Raw genomic sequence first — 22,159 nt, 5'->3', positions numbered from 1 at the left:
GGAAAGGAAATGCGGACAAGACAGATGACGATTATTGTTTGGGGATAAGAAACCACCCAAAGGGTGTAAACTTTTTTTAAAGTGTTGTTTTACTATCGCAAACTGTCGAATTGAGTGAAATGCATTGCTGACTGCATCAGCAAAGAGAAGGAGGAAATGTTCTTTACACTCTGCCCTTCTGAGAGAGAGTAGAATGCCCGTTCAGCTCTTGCGGCAATAGAGAGCAAAACTTAGCGTATGCTCCTGCTTCAAGTGCAGAAGGCTGGTCCAGAACATGGCGATGTATCGCGCACACAGAGCAAAGAGCACACCGTTTTGCTTCTAAGATACCAGATAGCCATAGTGCCAACGGGAGCGGAGCCAACGCTCTGCTTGTTCACTCGCAGTTGCCCCACCGCGCAGCGCACACAATATCGCGGAACTATCCTTTGTTTCAGTAGTTCCGTGCAGCAGAGCCAAGACTACGTGACCATGTAGCGCAGATTCCTGCGAAGCGAGATGTAGTTGCAGTGTTCGGAACCCGTTGCTTGTCTTAATGGCGTTAGCAAGTGATCTAGTAGGAACATGTTTGCTTGAAGGCTTCTCTGCATGTTAGAGCTGCGAACTTTTAGGTGATATTGCTTCGTTTTAGAGCGAAAGCTCTAAAGTACGCCATGTCTCGCAAGGTCATTCATCGCGTCGCAATGACGCTGAGCCGCCGGAGCGCGAGCCGCCATGCGCGAGCAACGAGCCGCCGAGTGCATGTGTAGCAGTGAACCAGTTTACCACGCAGTTTACCAGTGAAAGACACGCAGTTTACTAGTGAAAGCACCGCTTCTTCCTTGGTCCTGGCCGACGCGTCCATGGTAACGCCTGCACGTCGACATTGCAGGTCGTATAACAGGTGTTTCATACTTGTAATCTTAACTGGGATTCATAGCGCTAAAACGACACAAGGACGAGGAAGAACACGGGACGAGCGCTAACTTTCAACAATTGCTTTATTGCAGTTAGTAAGCATATATATACTCACTGGGAAAGGCACTGCAAAAAACACTCTGAAGGAAAGAAGAAAGGAAAAACAGTCATGTGGCTACTGTGCCAAAAGTGCAAGCTCTTTCTTGGATAAAAGAATAGACGGCGTGCTAACGCAATCATCACATCCTCTAGCTATCTCTGCTGCTTCGACAATTTCCCTCGTTATCTTATTCCTGTGGCGATACACAACAACAGTTTGTTTAAAGAGAGGGTAGCATAGTTCCTTCGCGTCACATTTTCTACAGTGGGCAGCCACGTGCCCATCTATTGCGGTGCTCTCTACTTTATTATTATGCTCCGCCAGCCGCACGTTTAAACATCTGCCCGTCTGGCCCACGTAGTACTTCCCACACGAAAGTGGAATCTTATACACTACGTTCCGAGTGCACGTGACAAAAGGTTCCTTGTGTGTAGTAGTGCAAACAGGCTTCCGCTTCCTCGTAGGACAGCTCAGCCCACTCAAACTCAAAAGTTTGTTAGGAGCTGTAAAGACAACGTTTACACCCGACCGTTGCCCTACTTTTTTTAGGTTGTGAGAAACCCTATGAAAATAGGGAATTACAGCCACCTTTTGTTTGTCCCTTAGTTCTTTCTTCCTTCTTGCGTCATCCGCTCTCTGCTCTTCACTCAAACGAGAAGTTGCCTTCCTTCGACGATGCAGGCTTTCAGCAACCGAGATAATGATGTGTCTCGGATAGTTCGCTGCTTCCAAGCGAGCCACCTGCTTACTAAGTCCTTCATCCAACATGTGGGTACAAGACTTCGAAAGAGCGCATGATAAGAAAGAACGTACAATACTTCTTTTTATGAGTTTCGAGTGAGCAGAACCGTACCTTAAGGGCGGCTTGTTTGCTCTGGGCTCATACACCCAACACACGTGTGCAGCTTTAAAATGCAAACGCAAATCTAAAAACCTGATATTGCCCTGCGCAGGAAATTCAGTGGTGACGTGCACTCGGAACGTAGTGTATAAGATTCCACTTTCGTGTGGGAAGTACTACGTGGGCCAGACGGGCAGATGTTTAAATGTGCGGCTGGCGGAGCATAATAATAAAGTAGAGAGCACCGCAATAGATGGGCACCTGGCTGCCCACTGTAGAAAATGTGACGCGAAGGAACTATGCTACCCTCTCTTTAAACAAACTGTTGTTGTGTATCGCCACAGGAATAAGATAACGAGGGAAATTGTCGAAGCAGCAGAGATAGCTAGAGGATGTGATGATTGCGTTAGCACGCCGTCTATTCTTTTATCCAAGAAAGAGCTTGCACTTTTGGCACAGTAGCCACATGACTGTTTTTCCTTTCTTCTTTCCTTCAGAGTGTTTTTTGCAGTGCCTTTCCCAGTGAGTATATATATGCTTACTAACTGCAATAAAGCAATTGTTGAAACTTAGCGCTCGTCCCGTGTTCTTCCTCGTCCTTGTGTCGTTTTAGCGCTATGAATCCCAGTTAAGATTACAATGACCCACCAACACGCCCAAACTTCTTCCCTGCTAACGTTTCATACTTACTTAGTGGTAGTCGACCCTCATTCGAAGTGGCCAGAAGTATGTCCCATGACCACTACTACTTCAGAAGCAACCATCGCATGCATTCATGAACTTTTCTGCAGATTTGGTTTTCCGAAAACAGTGGTGTCCGACAACAGAAGAAAGTTCTTCTCTGAACAATTCCAAGTCTACCTCAAGCAAAGGGGTATAAGACACGTACGGACCACACCGTATCACCCAAGCAGCAACGGACTGGCGGAACGTTTTGTCCAAACCTTGAAGGCAGCGCTTAATTCGCAAGACCAATCCGAGGATAGCGACTGCGGAACTAGCAGACTTCCTTTTGGCGTAACGTAATACGCTTCATGTTACGACAGGGGAAGCCCCTTCCACCTTGCTCCTGGGCCGGTGCCTACGGACCAGACTAGACCCGGTGTGTGTGTACCATCGATCGAGAACAAGGTGTCAAAGCGCCAATGTTATCAGACAAGGCACCACCCGTGTCGCGAGAAAATATTTGGTGTGGGTGATGACGTTTGGATGCGCAATTTCCGACTAGAACAAAAGTGGCTCTGTACAGCAGTTCTCACTCGTACGGGACCTGTGTCGGACCGTTCCGTTTTTTTTTTTTTTTTTTTTTTTTTGTAGTGACTCCACGTGGTGTTTTCCAGTGGGAGCGTCACCAAAACCACATTCGCAAGGACAACACCGGCACCACGGAGTTCGTTCTACCCTTCGTGAGGAGCACTCAAGAATCTCCGGTACAGGTCCCAGCGGCCGACTCTTCAACCGATGACGACAGCACGGCGATCATTCAGACTCTGCTAACGACCATCGTTAGCCACAGAGAAAGCGCCGCCCAACTGATGACTATTTGCCATAAACTGCTGTGGCTATGCTGGTGTTTCCAGCGTGGTAGTGTTTCCCTTTCTGTCAAGCGGCCCATATCGCGATCACATCACCCTCAGCCGCTATGTGTATAAATCGCTGGCTACAAGGCTGGGGTGTGTATCTTGTGCTTTTTATTTCTTGGCTGTCACTACGCCGCATTAAGTTGCCCCTATGCAATAAAAAGCATGTTTCAAGTACGGTCTGCCTCTTCATTCACGGAAGCTCCGGAACACGACACCCGCACACCATCAAAAGCGTGCGCAGTGGTGCCATTTCGTATTAAAGGACCGTTAGCGTGATAGAAGACGATGACGACGGTGACCCGAACACCCTCAAAAGTGTTGCGCAGCGGTGCCATTTCGTATTAAAGGACCGCTAGCGTCATAGAAGACGATGACGATGGCGACTCGAACATTATCAAAAGTATTGCGTGAGCTTACACGGAAGCCACGATGGCGGGTTGTGTAAGACACTGAGAAATTTGACATCAAACCGCGCATTTCTTGACGCGTTTTTATTCTTTGCGCATTCGGCCATTTTTTGTACCATGTTTTGGTCACGCCACCGTCGGATTTTTGAAAAATGGGGCATGTAATGCTTTCGAATTAAAACCCACTGGCTGCAGGTGAGATACGAACCCACGTATTCGCATTAAGCGTGTAATGCCTTTACCAATTCAGCTACCGTGGCGCCATTTTCCCGTCCGCTTTCTTTTCTGTGGTTTTGTTTATAAACTGTAACAGTATGGAAAGTTTTCCACTTTCTTGGATATTTATGTACGAGTTCTACAGTTAAGTAAACCTAATAGTGTCAGCCAGCGCCACCACTCATGTCCTTGTCGACGGATGTAGAAAATCCTTTCTGCCACAAGGCGTCACCTTGTACGTGAACGTGGGAGAGCGCACCTGGTAAATAAACCCACACATGTTACCTAAGGCATCAAAGCTACCGCATACGAGACCTTTGCTATCTAATAAACGAGAAGAAACAGCAGCAAAATGTCCTGTTTTCGTAAATTACAACCACCTAAGAGCCAACAGACAAGTACAACAAGAAAAGACTACAAGGTTAGAGCATCGCCTGCGTAATCTGCTTACTTGGGTTTGTATCCCACCTGCGGCGAGTCATTCTTTCTTCCACTTTCCTTTTCATGTCCTCATAATTTCTACATTTCAATAAAACAAAACAAGTAGTTTCTCCTACGCTTTCCGTGTTGTCATCCTCTGTTGGCTTTATGCGGTTGTAATTTTCGAAAACTGGGCACCTCATTTCCTTTTCTACTTGGAATTAAGACGCCGTAGCCTTTACAAAGATTGTCGAAAATTGGTAAGCTCTAAACGAAACATCAAATCACTAAAATTACAAGTTTCTATCTCTGCACCACATGGATAAATCGCAATTCTGTAGACTGCGTTATCGGAAGTGGTCAAATTTGATATGAGTTCACCGCTTCTGCGAAAGTGTTAGAATGCCTTCTAGGGTTTTGTAAAAGCCCAATAACAAATAAATGGGTATACTTCAGACTGGTTCACGAAGTCTGCCAGCTTTTGATGTAGGTATAGGTGTATTTCGCAGAATATTGATATCCTTTCTTATCGCTGCGTTATACTTGCAAATTTTGCACCATGTATTTTTTAATTTGTTAATTCGGAACTATTTTTGCAAAAAATTACACCTAATAATAAAACACCTGTACTCTACAATCGGTAGATTTTAACGCTTTATTTTAAATACAGCAATTGCCATGAAATTCAGTGCAGTAGGTGCTGAGAAGAACTTTTTATCCCTTTCATAGATTTAAAAAGGAATTCCTGAAGTAAAGCTGCTTCTCAAGCCGATAGGGAATAAGCCTTAATTGAGGCTTTCAGTTTAAGCATATCTCAATAATTTCGTCTTGCGACTTCACGAAAAAAGTGCCTGGCAACGTTAATGTGGATCTTAAATTGAGTGCTTGGAGGTGACGCATAGATACCATTACAGGCCCTCGGGAAACTTTATCGGCAACAGCTGTATTCTGATGCAGAAGCATCGATATATGCGGCCGTCAGCAAAAAGACAATGGTCATTATTTGTTCCACGTAACAATGTACTTTCCTACAAGGAAAAAAAAAACAGCCTATGGAAAAAAAGCACACATGACGAGCCTGAATGGTGGCCACGTGGGTGAACATCTAAAGTTTATTTCGTGTTTTTTTTTTGTATTACTGGACAGCATCGTATAGGGGCTCCCAAAGAGCAGTTTTCCAAGGCATGAATATTTCGACAGAATAAACGCAAGCAGACAGTTGTCCCTTCAGATTCTTGCGCTGGTCATTGTATTCATTCAATTGTTGTTGTTTTTTCACTAAGAAAGGAAAGTCAGGCTTGTGAGAAGTAGAAACACTCCCTCACATATCGACGTCTCACTTTAGCTCTATCTTGAGGAATGCACAGGGTTTCCCGAAAAAAAAGGAGTTAAGTATTACAGATGCTGTTTCACGAGCTTCCCGCCAAATCCGTTATTCCCAGACGGCTTCCTTGCCAGACTAGATATCTCATCAAAGCAATAGTTGCACGTACACACTGGGTAGTTTGAGAGCTGCATCTGGACATCAACATCATGCCCTATACAAGGACGTACGGATGCTTTTATAAACTCGACAGAACAATGCACGCAGATTATTACCCCGTTGCGGTACGCAGTGCTTTGCATGCCGTACGGCAGATTGACAGGAAAATGCCACATGCGCATTCACCTTCCTGACTGTTATTTCTGCGGTTCTGTGGCAACGTAAAGGTAGGTGCTCAACATCAGGTTGCTTAGCGTTCGCTACATCCATTCTGGCTCGGTGAGTAGCAGTGGAGGGCGATATTATTACACAAGCACGATGAGCTACGAAGTGCTAGTTTCCCCCACTAAGAACTTTACATGTTTCGGTACTCAGCGCAAAAAAATGTGTTAACCTGGCGTTGATGTTCATGGTGGGCCGTGTAGGCACAGGTGCTGTCGATCTCAGCCTGCGCGAAAACAGCGGTCTTATATTGCACCCTACAATGGATTGGATCTTCCACCGACGGGTTAGGTCAACGCATGTGATCTTGGAAAGGGCCGTCGTGAAAACCTAAAAAAGGACATGGAACACTATTAAGTGTGCGAAAATTCATTCCTAAATGGTCGACGACGATAAGCGTGTTCTTGGGAGGTGCGCAAATAAGTACCGGGCGATGACCTTTGTGATTGCACGTGGGTGACTCGCATAGTGCACGAAGTTTCGACTTCTAGTTAAGGTCTTCCACATCATACTGTCACGTAGTAGTGACGGTGAGGAAAACTGTCGTAAAAATGGGTCTGACGAAACTGATTCTTTATTGGGCGAACCTGTGCGCACAAGAGCAAGCTACACTCGAAGCACAACGAACACAGTCGGCGATCGTCGAAAATCTGATCAGCCGCAAAACGCGTCGGCTTTTATATATGTGTCATCGAAGGTTTCAGAGTAATCCCTGGTGCCCGCGTGTCTCCCAGAAAGTACTAGACAATTCGCGTAGCGCATACAATCAGATTACATCAGAGTCGGTGACAACAGACAAGGTATAGAAGGATCGATACGTTCGAGAAACTTCTGATAGATGCAGGCACGTCCTGTGCCTAGCGATAACGTTTAACATTTGTTAGCCGGTGAAAAGCGGTCACCGGTGAAAGATAAACATGTACACGTGTCAATACATTTTGCGATAGGTGGAGAGTGATGCCAAGGAGGCGTTCGTAGCCAGAACATCGCAATTTGTCTTTTTGGCTTGCTGAAGCCGAGAAGGGTCTCGAAGTGCTAGTGACAGAACGTTTTGGCGGCGCCTAATTGGGGATGCACGCGCTTAACCGAATAATTAGTCGTTCCGTGGGATGATGTGCTGCTTGAACGTATCTACACCGAAATCTCCTGGAGAATATTCTCATAATAAAGTTTCCAAAAATTCGGAGTCTTCAAGAAGCTGGGCAAGCATCTCAGCTAAACATTGTGTGTTTAACTTAGTTTTAACTCTCAAACAATGAAGAACACGAGACCGAAGGACGAAGCGCAAATTATCTACCGTTGTGCTCGTCTCCTGTTCTTTCCTTCTTTCAGTGTCAAAACGCTGTACAGCACAGTCATGAACGTCCAACATCCGGCCTCTTTCATCGCGTTACTAGACGTCAATTCAAGCTGATAACTCCGATAATAAATGTAGATGCGCAGCGTACACTGACTCGGTCTATAAGCATCGATAGTTGAGTTGATCACAATAGTTCATTGAACATTTAGAACACCGCAGAACAGCACTGACAGACAGTGCAGCTGATTCCTCGAACTAACATCACAACCATCTGATTTACCCAAGTTTGGATGTGATTATTTCAATACTGAGCTGTACTGCAGATTTTCGAATTTTCTTTTTACTTATACAAAACGCCCCTTGGCAATAATACTACACCGCACATGAGAGATATTAGTACGAACAAAGTTACGGGTCAACTTGTCAAATTCATGTCAGTAAATATTGCGCGCACGCGGATACTCAACCGCTACCTTATTACGTGTATTAGCCTTTTGCATGAGCTAAACAATCGAATGGTATAGAAAGAATTTTACTGACAAATCTGGCGCTGATGTCCGCGTCTACTGAGTGAATGAGTGACATAACTTTATTTGAAATCCGGCGATTGGGAGGCCCGGGCCTGGGGCCGCCTAGATGGCCACTGGGAGCTGTTGCTCCCGCACGGCATCCATGGCTCGCTGGACGGCCCAAAGTTGGTCTAGGAGTTCTGAGCTGAGTAGCGTGGCCGACCACGTCTACTGCATCGGAAAGATATACGGCAGTTGTATTTTGCCTGAACTCAGTCCTACGGGACTAAATGATTGTTTCAGGATTGCATTAGGCTTTCTCCGAGACTCATTTTTATTGCAAATACATTCTATCTCTATCGATAAATACTTTCATTGAGCATCCTATTTTCGACCCTTCCCCGTTGAACACATATTCCCAAATAGAGTCAATGCACATTATTAATTAGGCATTGTGATTTATTCATTCATGATTCATTCATGATTTAGTAATGCAAAAAGTGACGTCAAAAAAGTAAAAAAAGTAAAAAAAAAGTGACGATTATACAATGATTAGCAGACCCCTAATACCATAACCTAGTTATGAACAAAACAAGCATTCAAGTGCCTAAAGAAATATTCTAATGTGAACACCCATTTGCGAGAAATCCATTTGTCTGCTTTCCTCGACTGTGGAGGTTTGTCATATACGACGGTCGTTCAACATAAGCTTAACAAGCTGGTCGATTGCTGCTGCCAGTGCGTTGGTGCGTATGTCCACTGTAGTCAGGTTCTGTATTTAGTCGCTATCTTTAGCCACCCCGCAATGAACATTATTCACAGAGGTACAACTGTGTAAGCGCATATGGTGAAAGAACTCATGCAGTACAATTTTGTAAATAATCCGCTGAAGGTAAGATGGACGATGCACTTCTGGTAAAGATTGGCTGCAAGTTTCGTAAATGATGCACACAGATATATATGTTTGTGATATAGAAGTGAGTGCGTAGGAAATGAAAAGCGTTTATAATACGCTAAAAAGCGATGTGTATATACTACGGACAACTTTACATTCCACCTGTTTATTTCTCTTCCCTTGGTGTAATCTGCTTGAGGTGTCCTCATTCGCGACAGCCACCACACTCTGCTCGTATTTTTATTGTGTCTGTGTCAAAAAATTCTCTCTCTCGCTTTGTTTTGGCCGCGTACTGACCGCAACTCAAAAAGAACCGAGAAAATTTGCTTCCACACTGCTCCTCCTCATCCAGTCGCTCTTCTCTTCGCTCGGCTTTCTCTCTTATCGTAAGATTTGCGACGATGCCTACCACTAAAAGCGTTCAGAGTCCTGTTAAATATTACCTTATTCAAAAAGTGCTGCTTATCTCATTTGCTCAGAAAGTGCGCAATGCTCTCGCTACGTGTCCTATGTACCCTAATTTAAGATTATGCTTTATCATTACTCCAACTGTCTGCAGGAGTCCTAAATGCTGTTTAGACTTAGGGTATATTTTTCTTTCAATTTGTAGTTCTTCAAACACGCACCCAACTCCACATCAACTTTGGCACAGGACTCCCAATATCTATACGCACGAATTGCACCCACTCCGGAAGCATGTATAAACACCGGACAATGGCCAGATCGCGTTGCGGCTATTTGAGATTCCTACAAGATCTCATGATTTCCGCTGCTTTGGCTAGAACAGAAATAAGACGCCATTCTGAGCCGAAACCGACGCTCGTCCGTTTCATGGCAGTGTATGAAGTTGAAAAGCGAGCTTGCTTAACAAGCCGGCAGATCCCACGCCCTGTGGGAATCGGTGTTATGCGAAGCAGTGTGCGGGGAGCCTACCAAGTTAACGAAACGACCATGCGAGCACCAAGACGTACGCGGCTGTTTCATGAGCTACATGACACACATGTCATGTCATTCATATCATGAGTCCTCAGGAGTCTCTTTACCTGCGCCGAAGAGACCATAAGGCGCAAGCCTTAGTCATGCTCATGGCTATGACTTCGACCATCAGCCTTTTCCTTCACTTAGTACCACATCCGAACCCATTCCATTGGTTTTTGAGTGTTGATGTTTTTACGCTGAGTCATTGTCATTTTTGCTGAGTAATGGTTATGACTATGGCTTCTACCACCATCCTTTAGCGTTTCCTTCACTTGGTGCCCACGTTCGAACCCATTTCGGTGTTTTTTTACTATTATTCTTTCTTAGCTGAGTCATTGTCATTTCTGCTGAGTCATGCTGATGAATATGACTTCTACCATCATCCTTTAGTGTTTCCTTCACCTATAGAACCCACGTCAGAACCCATTTCAATGGTTTTTGAGTGTTAATCTTTCTTCGCTGAGTCATTATCATTTTAGGTGGCTGTTTCATGACCTACATCACACGCATGTCATGACATTCATGTCATGACCTATCATTTAGGCTCGCCGTACACCGTTGTCATACTGTGCCAATTTTGGCACCTACCAAGTTAATGAAACGACCATGAGAGCCCCAAGATATAGGCAGCTGTTTTATGACCTACATGACACGCATGTCATTGTATTCATGTCATGACCCATTATTTATGTTCGCCATACGCTCTTGTCATACTATGCCAATTTTGGTAAACACGAAGTTAACGAAACGACCATGCGAGCACCAAGACGTAGGCGGCTTGGTAGATAGATAGATAGATAGATAGATAGATAGATAGATAGATAGATAGATAGATAGATAGATAGATAGATAGATAGATAGATAGATAGATAGATAGATAGATAGATAGATAGATATTGTCGAAGTGCAAGTGTTCGCCAAGAAATGCTTCGCATTTAAAAGGCCGCAATCCGCGGCAGCGCTCAAACGCCTACGACATGCACAGTTCATACACGTATGTGCATGTAATATACGTATATATAATATGCAGAACGTGGAAACGCTTGCTTCAATATCAACGCATTTAGAGAGAATCGCCAAGGCACAAAGTTTCCTGTAGGATATGATTCCTCTGCTAGCCAGCTTATGTGATCTGGTGCTGCTGTCAGCATGGAAAGCTCCTACATCCGCTGCGCATAGAAATAGCACTGGTGGAAGGTTGGCACGGGTCAGTTCTAGCACCATTCCTACTTAATTAAATGCTTATTGTACTGTCAGATTGCGATTTGCGAAAGCATACCTCGATTCATCTCGACATACCGCCAGCAATCGAGCGATGTCCTTCTTTCTTTTGTTAATGAGAAAATCCACGTTGAAAAACTTAAGTGCACTTGCGCCGTTTCGGCCGGGAGCCGGCCTTTATCAAGAATGGTTTTACAGATATAACATAAGCTGTTTTATACACTTCCGGCAGAGTCCATTCGGAAAAGGCGGCTCCCCCGCCGAAACAATGAAAATGAATTTCAGTTATTCAGTGTCGATTTCATCACTTAGCTATACAGCCACCAGGAACTCTTATTTTTCAATCATATATAACGGGTGCTTCAACGAACACCTTTAAAACTTTGAATGGTTGCCTTTGGCAGGTAGCACAATTCTAGCTCATGAGCTGCTGTTTCGAAGAGGCGGACATTACTTGCACAAAAAAATGAAATGCATAATCGACTAATTAACAAAAATTGAATAATTCAGTTTTAAATAATTACCTTATGGCCCATATTGCAATTAAAAATTCTAGCCATGGAATTTGCGAGGCGGATCCACTTGGAACGAATTGCTAGAGTGGAACCATTTTCGAGATATAATTCCCCAACTTTTCGGAAAAATGCACTGGCGTTCCAGTTATTTTTGTGCTTCAGTGCATAAAACGACGTTTTGTTAAGTTATAAAAAATGTTTGCACGCGCGATGAGAGTTGGCGCTTTGCGTTTAAGTGTGAGGAGTGAAGTAGGCCGTCAAGGGAGGAACAGGATGTATCCTGGCAACAATATGTTGTAACCAGAGTAGAGGCCTACTCGGCAAAGCAGCGGCTGCGAAACACCTGGACAGAGCAGCGGATTGGCGAGGAGAGATGTAGTACGGGTGGCCGTTGTGGAATATTAGCTCAGGATTGCGGTCGATAGAAAAGGTAACGCGATGTGCGCACAAGGATTGCGGGGACATGCCTTCGGAATTGGGTTATGCCACGCCTCAATGACGGCGGATCTGTTTCTTCAGTCGCAGAATTGCTCAAACACAATGCTCATTGTGACAGCAAAAGCTGGTTTATTTGACAGAGTTTGTTACATCCCCCTCGAGTGACTAGATAGATTAATATAAGCAATTAGCAATGTATATTTGATAGTTGAAAAGAAATTACTACTTGTGAGAGTGAAGAACTGCGTAAGATGGGATGGGAGGGACCTCCAGGTGCTTCTCAAGGCGCTTTAGGGTGCATGGTAACCCAATGCGATATATACAGATTGAAAAGGCGCACAGAATCATTTCTTTTATATTTTCATACAGAACACATGATTAAATTTTCTATTCTTAGGCTTGCATCAGCGACAGTGCATTGCTATGGTTTTGAAAGGACGTGGCTACTGTTTGATACTATTTACGCTCGCATATTCGGTGGTGTTGGGCGAACGAGGTAAGTGTGGCTTTCTCTTCGATGTGCGCTATTATAATTGTTCGCAAGATCACTCGGAATAAAATTTCCGTCCTCGTTACTCAGGGTCTCATGTAACCTAAACAAAACTTTCAAAAGAATACAGTGGTGATTATTTTGCACATAACACCAATTGTTCATTATCCGTGATCGTCTTGTGTTGCACTTTTTTCAACGCCCTGAAACTGGTTTCTGGTACTCTTGAGGGTGTGGATTACAGCGCCCTTACTCATATTTTGCGAGTACAAATCCTTGTTCGTTTACCCTGCTCATTTGTAGCAAAATCGCACGCATACGTTTTTTGCAGTGATGAAACGATTTCTTCGAAGCATCTTCAAATTCACGCGTTGAGAGTACATGAGTTCCTATTTGCGCAGAGAGAGAGCTTGCCACGGTACAGCACAACATGTAGGTCCTCAGTGAACTTGGAAGTCAAAAAAGACAAAGTATTTCTATGAAGCCTTTGTTCCTACAAACCAAGCCAAGCTCGATGATGCCCAACAAGAAAAGAAAATCACGTCAGTGGTAGCAATTCCGTTCATAACAGGAAACAGCTTCTGGAAGCTTTTTTACAAGTTCTGAAGGCCTCCGTGTTTGCCACTGCACTAGCACCTAAAACGAAACTAGAGGTTGACGTGACTATGACATGTCACAAATGACAGTGTAGCTATGAAGTCTGGTTGCATGGATCCGTCAGACTTTCAGCTCACTCACTCTTTCACATAACAAGGAAATACGGACTAGCCCTATGCCGTGTGTCCCCCCAAAGAATAGAGAAAGCAACCTGTTTAAGTTGTCTGGTCGAAGTCATAATTGCTGAGTATTGGTGAATGAGGACAGTTTCTCACCCATAAAATGTTTTTAACCTCCTGCTTGCTTGCCTCACAGAGATGCGCACTTTGGGGAAGTTTCATTCGAGTTTACAGGAAACATGGGACAACCCAAACGATTACATAATTTGTGGCATGCAAGTTCATGCCTCACAGTCACGTCAATGGCAGTTTTCGCAATACACGTCAGTACATGAGGTAAATTTCGACGGCTTTTTCCCGTTTTCTTGCCCACTGAACATAAGACATACTTTTTCTCCAAAATACTGTTCCTTTTTTCAAGCTCTAGCATCTCGCTGACCTCATTACTTATACCTTGAGAGATTAGTTTATTCACATGTAAACTCACAGCATCTGTAAATTTTGTCACGGATTTCAAAGGTCCGTAAGAAAATAATAATGTAATTTTTTCGCACACTCTTTCTAAGATTTTTCGTTCGGAAGCCAGAACATTGTTATCGCGGACGACTCAATGCAGGGCGCCAGACTAACTTCGGCCCCTGCGGTTCTGAGGATTGGCAGAATAGACACACTGGTTTTTCAAGATTCGGATTTATATTTTCTTATACTATTTCGTACAAAGATTGGTCGGAAGGGCTTGCTCATACGTGTGCGTTAGTATCACGATGTAGTACCGCTGATCTTCGGTCCTTTTCTTTAGACCTTACGGCGCTCAAGTTATTAAGACAACTTTGGAAATACAGTTGTGAGGAGCCACTTATGGAACCAGTGGGGGACTGCACCGCTACTATAAACAAGTACTTCTTCAATAAAACTGCGAAGATGTGTCAAAAGTTTTATTGGAACGGCTGCCTTACCAGAGGCGTGTACCAAACCCGCCTACGAATGCGCACTCAGCTGCAACTTTGGTACGTATTTGGGATAGCTTTTTTCATTTTACCATTTTACATTGAAGCTTTAGGGCTCACTCTTCGATGGTCGCGTCCGGCAATAGAAAAAAAACTCATTGGCCGTATGCTGTATGCTGCGAGTGAAAGCGCGTGAGGGCAAGGGACGCGCGCTTTTACGGGGAGCGAACGCACGGCGGAGAACAAGCGCGACTTCCCACTGGAATGGGAGCGGTGGGCGAGGAGGTGATCGAGGCACCCTAGACTGTGCGTGTGCGTGCCCGCTCTCCCACTGCGGCGCATGCGCGCACCCTGCCGGCCTCAGCCGCTTGTTGCGCGACTCTCTCTGGGCTCTCGCCCGCCTCTCCAGTACCGACAACGGCGTTTAGCCGTTCCGTCACGTAGCCAGTGTTTTGACAGCGGTTGTGTGCGGTTACACAAACATCGCGCACAACTGTTGTCGACGGCGGCGGCGTTTTGCCCGCATTCGCACCGAACGCCCGCGGCGTTGGTGACGTGTTTATGAAGAACGTGGCAACCTTTGCCGTACACCCTATGGCGGTGCACGGCAAAGGGACTGTCACAGACCTCGTGAACGAGGCGCAGACGCCAGACCAAATTCCAAAGCCGACTTATCAGCTTCCGAAAATAATCCCACGAGAGCAAGGACAATTAAGAATGGGCACTCTGGTGCGCCAGCGAACGCCGGTTGCTGTCCAAAGACCGAGTCAGAGCCCAGAGTTGTCAAAACACAACAAAACATATTCTCCAAACAAGGCAGTTACACACACATGCACACTTAGGCTAGACAACAAAATACAATTCAGATGGGTATTCACAAAACACAGGAAAATAATTAACAAGCACCAAGAGTCCAACACGTAAAGTACAGAATGAAAAGGAACACTAAGTGTCCTATCGTATTCACCGTGCTGGTCCTGGAGTCAGACGATCTCGGCGTAGCTCGGGGAAATTCTCGAAAAAGGAACTTCTTCCGGAAATGCAGACGCTCGATGAACTCGTCGACTAGCTTGCCGGGGAATCCCCTTCTTCCGCAGACGCTCGGTCTTCACGTTACATCACTTCACCGGTGTGGACTGAACTCCCGATTCTCGCACGGCGGTTATATAGCTTCCACAGGCGTTCTCGAACTTTCCTATCGTAGTCGTGATCTCGTAGCATGGCCAAAGCCTGGGAATCTTCTCGTCTTTTCTCCCACCTTCGACCACCGCCGTCGGAGCATTGTCGAGGGGGAAGGGGGGGTGATGACTCATCCCGTTGGCACACGCTCACGCTGTAGCAATCTCTCTCGACTCGCCGGGTGAGAAGGTGTCTCGGTGCGCGCGTGTGCTCTCTCTCTCTCCGGTTAACGTCGCTTCCTCGATGCTCTTCTAGACGCCTAGGCGCCGTTGTTCGCGTTGCTGTTTGAGGCGTATGCGCTCTCCCCCTCTGTTGAAGTTGCCGTGGCCGGCGTGTTCTTTCGCTGGCTTACGTGACACGCGGCGCGCGCTCCGATTACGCGCTCTATTGTGACACTTCCCCCCACTTTAAGAATATTATGCAATAATATTCACAATAAGGCACACTCCATACATAAGGCCATGGTGACCACAGAGACCATGGCCTTATGGCCATTGTCCCTGTGGTCACTAAATAAATGAAAACCACCGGATCACATATATTTCTCATTATTTAGTAGTTCAAATAACAATTACACCATCACATCTTAATAGTAATAATCGGAAATGCATAATTCCCACCATACAAGATTCGCTGGTCTTCCATCTCCACCATAGTGGAAGGGCTGACAGTTTTGTCTTCCGGGCCCAATCCGCAGAGCTTTTGATCCGAAAGTATTCTTTACCGTTGCCAGGGCGCTTTCGCTAATAATATGTCCGGCTGAAATTTTCTATTACTACGAAAACCTATGTAAGACGTTCGGGCCCTCATTATTACATCTAGAAACAAACCCACAAGTAGCACTGTAAATAACAGCGTTAAGTATTTCGATGCAAGAAAGACGTGAACCGCGCGAAGCCAATGTGCACGCAGTATGAAGTGGCGCTATAACGTAACTATTCCAATTCAGGTAACCACCGACGCAAGCATCGGGCGGTGACCCGGAGCGTTGTTTTAAAACGCACACTATGTGTATTGGATGTAACTTTTTGTTTGCTCTCGAAACGAATAGCATTGAATATCTTGACAGGTTTTTCTTATCAAATTGGCTGACAAGAGGCAAGGAGCACGGAGCATGGAGAGGGTTTCGGTAGGGCCGACCTAATGCAATGAAAGTAGATAAGCAGATGAGGAGGATGCTGCTGGTGTGCGCGATTGTTCCACTTAGCCTCGCTTAGCTTGTGGTGGCTGATCGAAAATCGGGCTGGCGTGCACCGAGAGGTTAAAAAGACAATCACAGTTTCGCCCGAAAGGCGAAGCATCGATTTCAATAGCAAATTAGTGGACAGCTATACAAAGTATGAATACTAGTTGTATCGGCCGCATAAACTTGTAAACATAGGCACACTCACTAAATTAACAAGCATGTTGTCACGCGCGCACAAGCAAAGATGAACGCGTCTTGCTCGACGACCGCGGAAACTCGCTGTCAAAACGCTGGAATGAGTCAGCGCAGCAGCAGCAGCGAGCGAATTCAGCTTCGTGCTGGCGCTCGCATCAACGCGATCTTAGCCTCAAAAACACAGGGAGGGTGGACTCTGCCCCCACCGCAAATGGCGTTCAATATAGTAAAGCCCCGGAAACTTCGTAAAGTAGCGACACTCTCCTCCTCCACCTTCATTCCTCCTCGTTTCTCCTCTATTTCGCGCTCTCTCCTGGACCGAGGCACCGCCTACATCACTTGAGCGCAGCAGACTACCTTTCGCAGAGTGAATGCATGCATAGCAAAGCGGTGCGCTTTAAGCGTTCGCATTGGCTTTCTAACTCCGAGTAACTTCGTGTTTGGCATAGAATTCCGAGACAGAAGGGTTGTATATATATATATATATATATATATATATATATATATATATATAGAGAGAGAGAGAGAGAGAGAGAGAAATTCAGTGACGGCAGCTTCTTTTTCCTGTATCTAAGTATCTAAACGAGCGCTAACGCCGTAGCATGACGACACCCAATGTATCGCGTTCACTGCATTTGTCAAGCGCGTGTCGCAAGATCTTATTGCGAATGGTTGTAAGTACCATGTTTACGACCGAATGCCATCTCCCTGGCCTCCAGGAAACCCTCAGTAACCTAAATAATCCACGCCGTCCTTGCCACTTGAATTCGCGGCGCATATAAGCTGTGAGGCCCAAAGGCTGGCAGAGGGCACGTACGCACCAGCCTTAGTGTCCTACAGCAAGTGCGTCTCAGAGACATAGTGGCCATATGAACTAATAGTTGAACAACCAAGCAAGCGAACGACTAAACGAAAGAGCAAACGACTAAACGACCAACGACTAAACCAGTTAGTGAACGAGCGGGCGAGCGCACGTCTTTTTTTTTTACGAGTACTCCACCGCCACAACGTAACCTTCACACACTTTAAAGCTCACGCGCATTAACACGTACGTCTCAAAGACCTATGATGCTGTCGTTCGGCGACGAACGCACTCCGTAACACTCGAGCATCAAATATCAAAAGGATTGAGCTGAATCGTAAAAGTTTCGTAATCAAGGTTTCGCACGGAGCTTCGCGTGCCTGCTAATTCAAGCCTGTTGGCATACAACATGATTAAGCTCCCTGCCATTGCTGAACCTATTTTGGCATCCGAAGGCGCAGCAGGTCATGGTGATGGAAAATGCCCTGAAGCGACGTCGTCCTTGCGGCAAAACTTAGTTAATGGCGTTCGCAAACCAGAGAAAGTAAACATTTTATTAAAAAAGAAAAATGTAGTAACAGTGTGGGAGGGACCCCTAGTCCGGGGTCCCTAGAACGATCTCAGCGACCGCACGGACCCGTTGAACTAGGGCCCGGTGGACCTCGGGAGGCTCGTCGCGGAGGGCATCCTACCACAGCTCTCCCGCATCCTCCCACATCCTCCCACAGCTCCGGCAGCGTCCGGCGTGCCGGACGCTGCCGGCCTGGTCACGCAGTGTGGCGCCATCCCACAAGGAGGCGGCGCAAAACCCACATCGCGGAACTCGCGCACCGCTGGCGTTCAAAATGATGACAATCAAGTGTATGGTGCACTGTATCTACGCTCTGAACGTCGTTATTTCCAAGGACTAATAAAACTTCCGCCCTCGGAGTTTCAGCTTGAGTGATATTGTGAACAAACATGGGGAAGAAATCGGAAGCAATGTTTTTACAGCGTAAGCTGTTATGGGCTCATTCCAACCCAGACAAAATGGCATCCTCAGGACGTCCTCAGTACGTACAATCGAGTACGTTTGGACGTCCTCAGGACGTCCCCACATGAGCCTCAAAACATCCCTATCAAGTCCATATGTCTGGCCTCAGCACGTCATCAGGACGTCCTCAGGAGGCATTCGAGGATCTTTTCAGTACGCGTTCAGGACATTTTGAAGACCTAGGCATTCGCTGCGCCCAGTAAATATCCTTTTATTTTGTTCACTGAAGTTCACTGTTTTTCGTCCCCTAAGTGAGAAATTCAGGCTTAAAACTGCAATATGCACTTACTGCTTGGCAGAGCATACTTTTCAGCCCTGTTGCAGAGGGCTCAGTATATGGCCACACGAAATGAAAACGTAGACCCATAGCGATGCACACAAACCTATTTTATTAATTTCGCTTAATAACGGCGCATGCCAAGGTTGAAAGTAGCGTGATAAAGCCAGGAGACTTCACCGCTTAAAATGTCTTGTCCGAAAACAGAAAACAGCGAGAGCTCATAAGAGACACTGAAAGAAATAATAAACAGCACATTGTCAATAAACAACTTACGTTCAGACACAGAGAAATAACAAACAAAACAGTTTATGGCACATACTTGGAAGCACTGCAGCACGAAATTATTGTACGAAGCACCAAAGCAACCTCTGCTGAGTGAATGTTGCTCTTTATGGCATAATCAATCCACTCGGAAAATCGCTTTTTTTTCTATAACAAATAATACTTTTCACTTTCTCAGCCGTGACGAGATTAAGAAAAAAAAAGAAGTACAACTACCTCTAGCTTTGAGGCCAAGATAGCGCTTTATTTGCCGCCGGCCAGTGCTAAGATCTCAGACTGCTTGGGTGTTTGCAACAATGCTCATGTCGGTAAAAGCAGCGTGGAAAGGTATTTGTGGTAGCGGAGAGGTTGAGAGTGACGTTACAGAGCCGTTCAACCATGGAGAAGCGATCGCCAGAAACGCTGAAATCATCACTTTGAAACTGTCCACTATCGCGACCAGGCACAAAATGTCACAAACCTATGGCGGTAGCTGTGGTGATAGTATTTTGTTCTACAGGCAAAGCGACACCACGATTTCCAGCACCCGTTCCATCCGACACAAAGAGCTCCGTGGCAGAGTCGCGCGAAGCCGTCTGATTCACAATGTAATTAATGAAGGTCCTGTCCACGCTGTTCGCTAAGTGAAAACATGTGCTAATGCGTCTATTTCTTCCCCGCACAAATCTACGTTCCACTTTCTGCCACCCCGAAAAACACGAGACTTACCCGCTGTCCGTTGCCATGTTTTTCTTCAATGCTGCGCTTGGCTTGGACTGGCTTGGCTTGACTTTTCAAATCAAAAGTGGTGGCCCCAAGGAAAGTGAATGGGGTGGCTTGGCCGCTGACATCGTGGGATACCTCGCTGGTTCACTCTCCCACAACTGTTGTCGCCCGCAGGTACTCAAAACAATACAAGTTGCAAAAAAATGGTTCAATCAAACACAGTCATAAGGCATCAAGACCAGTTCATCAGAGTTTAACTCCGCTTAAAAAAGAAAAAAAAAATATGAAAATCGTGCTCGATCGCGTAATAACGACCTCACATGAAGTATAGCCCCTCATTTTTCGTTCATCAACCAAAATAATCTTAAAGGTTTCATTTTCATGGTCTATTCTAACATAAAACTAAATGTCTTTAAAATGTCCTGCAGTGGACGTTCTTTGGACAATCCGACATCCTTAAAAAGTCCTGCAGGAGATGTTTTCAGGATGAACCAGTGAATGTCGTCCTTAGAACGTACCGAGGACGTCGTAAAAACTGCGAGGACGTTTGTACCACTTGAGGACGTCCCGAGGATGTCGAGTGTTGCCTGGGAATAGCCGTTTCGGATCACGATGATGCCGCCACCGTCGGTCCGGTTTCGGCCCGCCGCGTAACCGCTATCGCTGGAAATGAGAAAAAAAAGTATCCGATCTGCGCCGGAAACGAAGCCAGAACCACTGCGCGCGAGTCGGATACTTTACCACTGAGCTATGCAAGCACTTGTGGTAGAGGAAAAAAAACCTATAAACGCAGACGCAGACGATCGGAGCCTCCGCAAGTAGGGTGGCGCCATCTAGTTAAGGCGCAGATGACGAGATGCCATGCAAACGAGGCGCGCAAAAAAAAAAAAAAATACGCGATCCTCAGTCTCCACAAGTATGGTGGCGCCATCCAGTTAACGTGCGTGCAAACGCATCGTGCGCAGCTCGCCATCGATGCCCGGCGGACAGTTCAGATCGTTCTCGTCAAAACGAGGCGAAGAGATTTTCTCGCGAAGACCCTCGTGTGCGTGGTGCCGAAATCGGAGCTACTCTTGAGCCGTTCCACCAGCTTACGCTGTGACTGGGCTGCTTGTGCCGCACAGGCCTGTGACCATTTTTTTCTAACGTGTTTGGCAAGTAACCAGCGTATGTAAGCGTATGTAAGCGGTCCTATACATGGGGTTGGGGACCATCGACCTCATTTTCTTAAGTTTTGACTGCTTGTATGGATGATCTCGTTTTGCTCTCGCAATGATGCCCGGGTGTTCTCGCAGGTTCTCGTTTAGTTCTCCCGTCCATTCTCGTCTTGAGGCCCGGATAACGGATCTTAATTTTCGCTAAAGGTATTTTGAAGGTCGCCTACAACAGGAGCTAGAAAGCATTTCATGCTTTAAAAAAGTCCAACGAAAAGCTCTGAGAGCCGGTTGAAACACGAGGCTTATCTGCTGCGTCCTCGCCGTATACCCGATCTGAAGACGCGTCGGGCTGCTGGTACCTCGCTGCCGAAAATCCGGACGGACTTGCACCGTCCGTCGATCTACCGCCGAAGACTTTGGCCAGGGGTTTCAGCCTGCCGACCACATATTCAGCTCTCTCAGTGCACCACGACGTCGCTCCGTCTTCCTAACGGCTCTGCCTGCTCGCAGCACCCCGTCCCTCGTCAGGCGCCGGTGACCCACGTGACCAACCGAGTCCGGCGACCGCCCAGTAAGCGGCGCTGCGGCCGTGGCAGCAGTGGCGGTCATGTCGAGAGGAACGCGGTCACGCATTTTGTGACAAATCAAAAACGATGATTTGCTTTTGTTTGGCCTAATACTTCATAATCAGTGTGTACATGTCATGTCAGATGGGCAGAGCTTGCGGTTTTTGTGACGTCGCGTGACAGGCAGGTGAAGTGGGGATGGCCCGACACATTTTTGACGAATCGTGAAGGGCTAGTGGCAAAAATGGGAACTTAATAAATTTGAATAGTTTTTTTCCTTACAGCGCCCATTGTTTTTTTTTTTTTAACATGGCCCCTCCTTCGTGCGCACCGCTTCTTTTTCCTGAAAAACCGCGAAACTCGGAAGAGTCTCAAAGAAGGCTGTGTTGGCAAACAACAACGTCTGCGATTGTTTACCAGAGCTCCACACGCGGAATGAGCATAACATGTATATTATGGTTATCAGCATATGATTGCGACATGCACGTTGCCATGTAGTATTTGACAGGGGACTGTGTGCACACGCCGTCAGATAATTAAGCCCTGTGTTGCAGGAAACGTTTTGTGCCTTCAAGGTCAATGAAACATTTCTCTGC

At 46.1% G+C, this 22,159-nt stretch overlaps 1 protein-coding gene across 1 annotated transcript in view; it reads left to right on the top strand.

The window, feature by feature from the left end:
- Window positions 1-6,212: 6,212 nt before the first annotated feature.
- LOC119458354 (papilin-like) overlaps window positions 6,213-22,159 on the top strand; it is a 129,543-nt gene continuing 113,596 nt past the window's right edge. The window contains exon 1 of the mRNA XM_049671121.1: window positions 6,213-6,226. The gene's annotated coding sequence lies outside the window, so the exon portion shown is untranslated. The remainder of the gene's footprint in view (window positions 6,227-22,159) is intronic.

This window comes from Dermacentor silvarum, chromosome 7 (genome assembly GCF_013339745.2).
Source record: "Dermacentor silvarum isolate Dsil-2018 chromosome 7, BIME_Dsil_1.4, whole genome shotgun sequence".
In the NCBI taxonomy this organism is placed as follows: Eukaryota; Metazoa; Arthropoda; class Arachnida; order Ixodida; family Ixodidae; genus Dermacentor; species Dermacentor silvarum.
The sequence above is the reverse complement of the archived record's forward strand: the minus strand, read 5'-3'. Positions and strand labels throughout refer to the sequence as shown.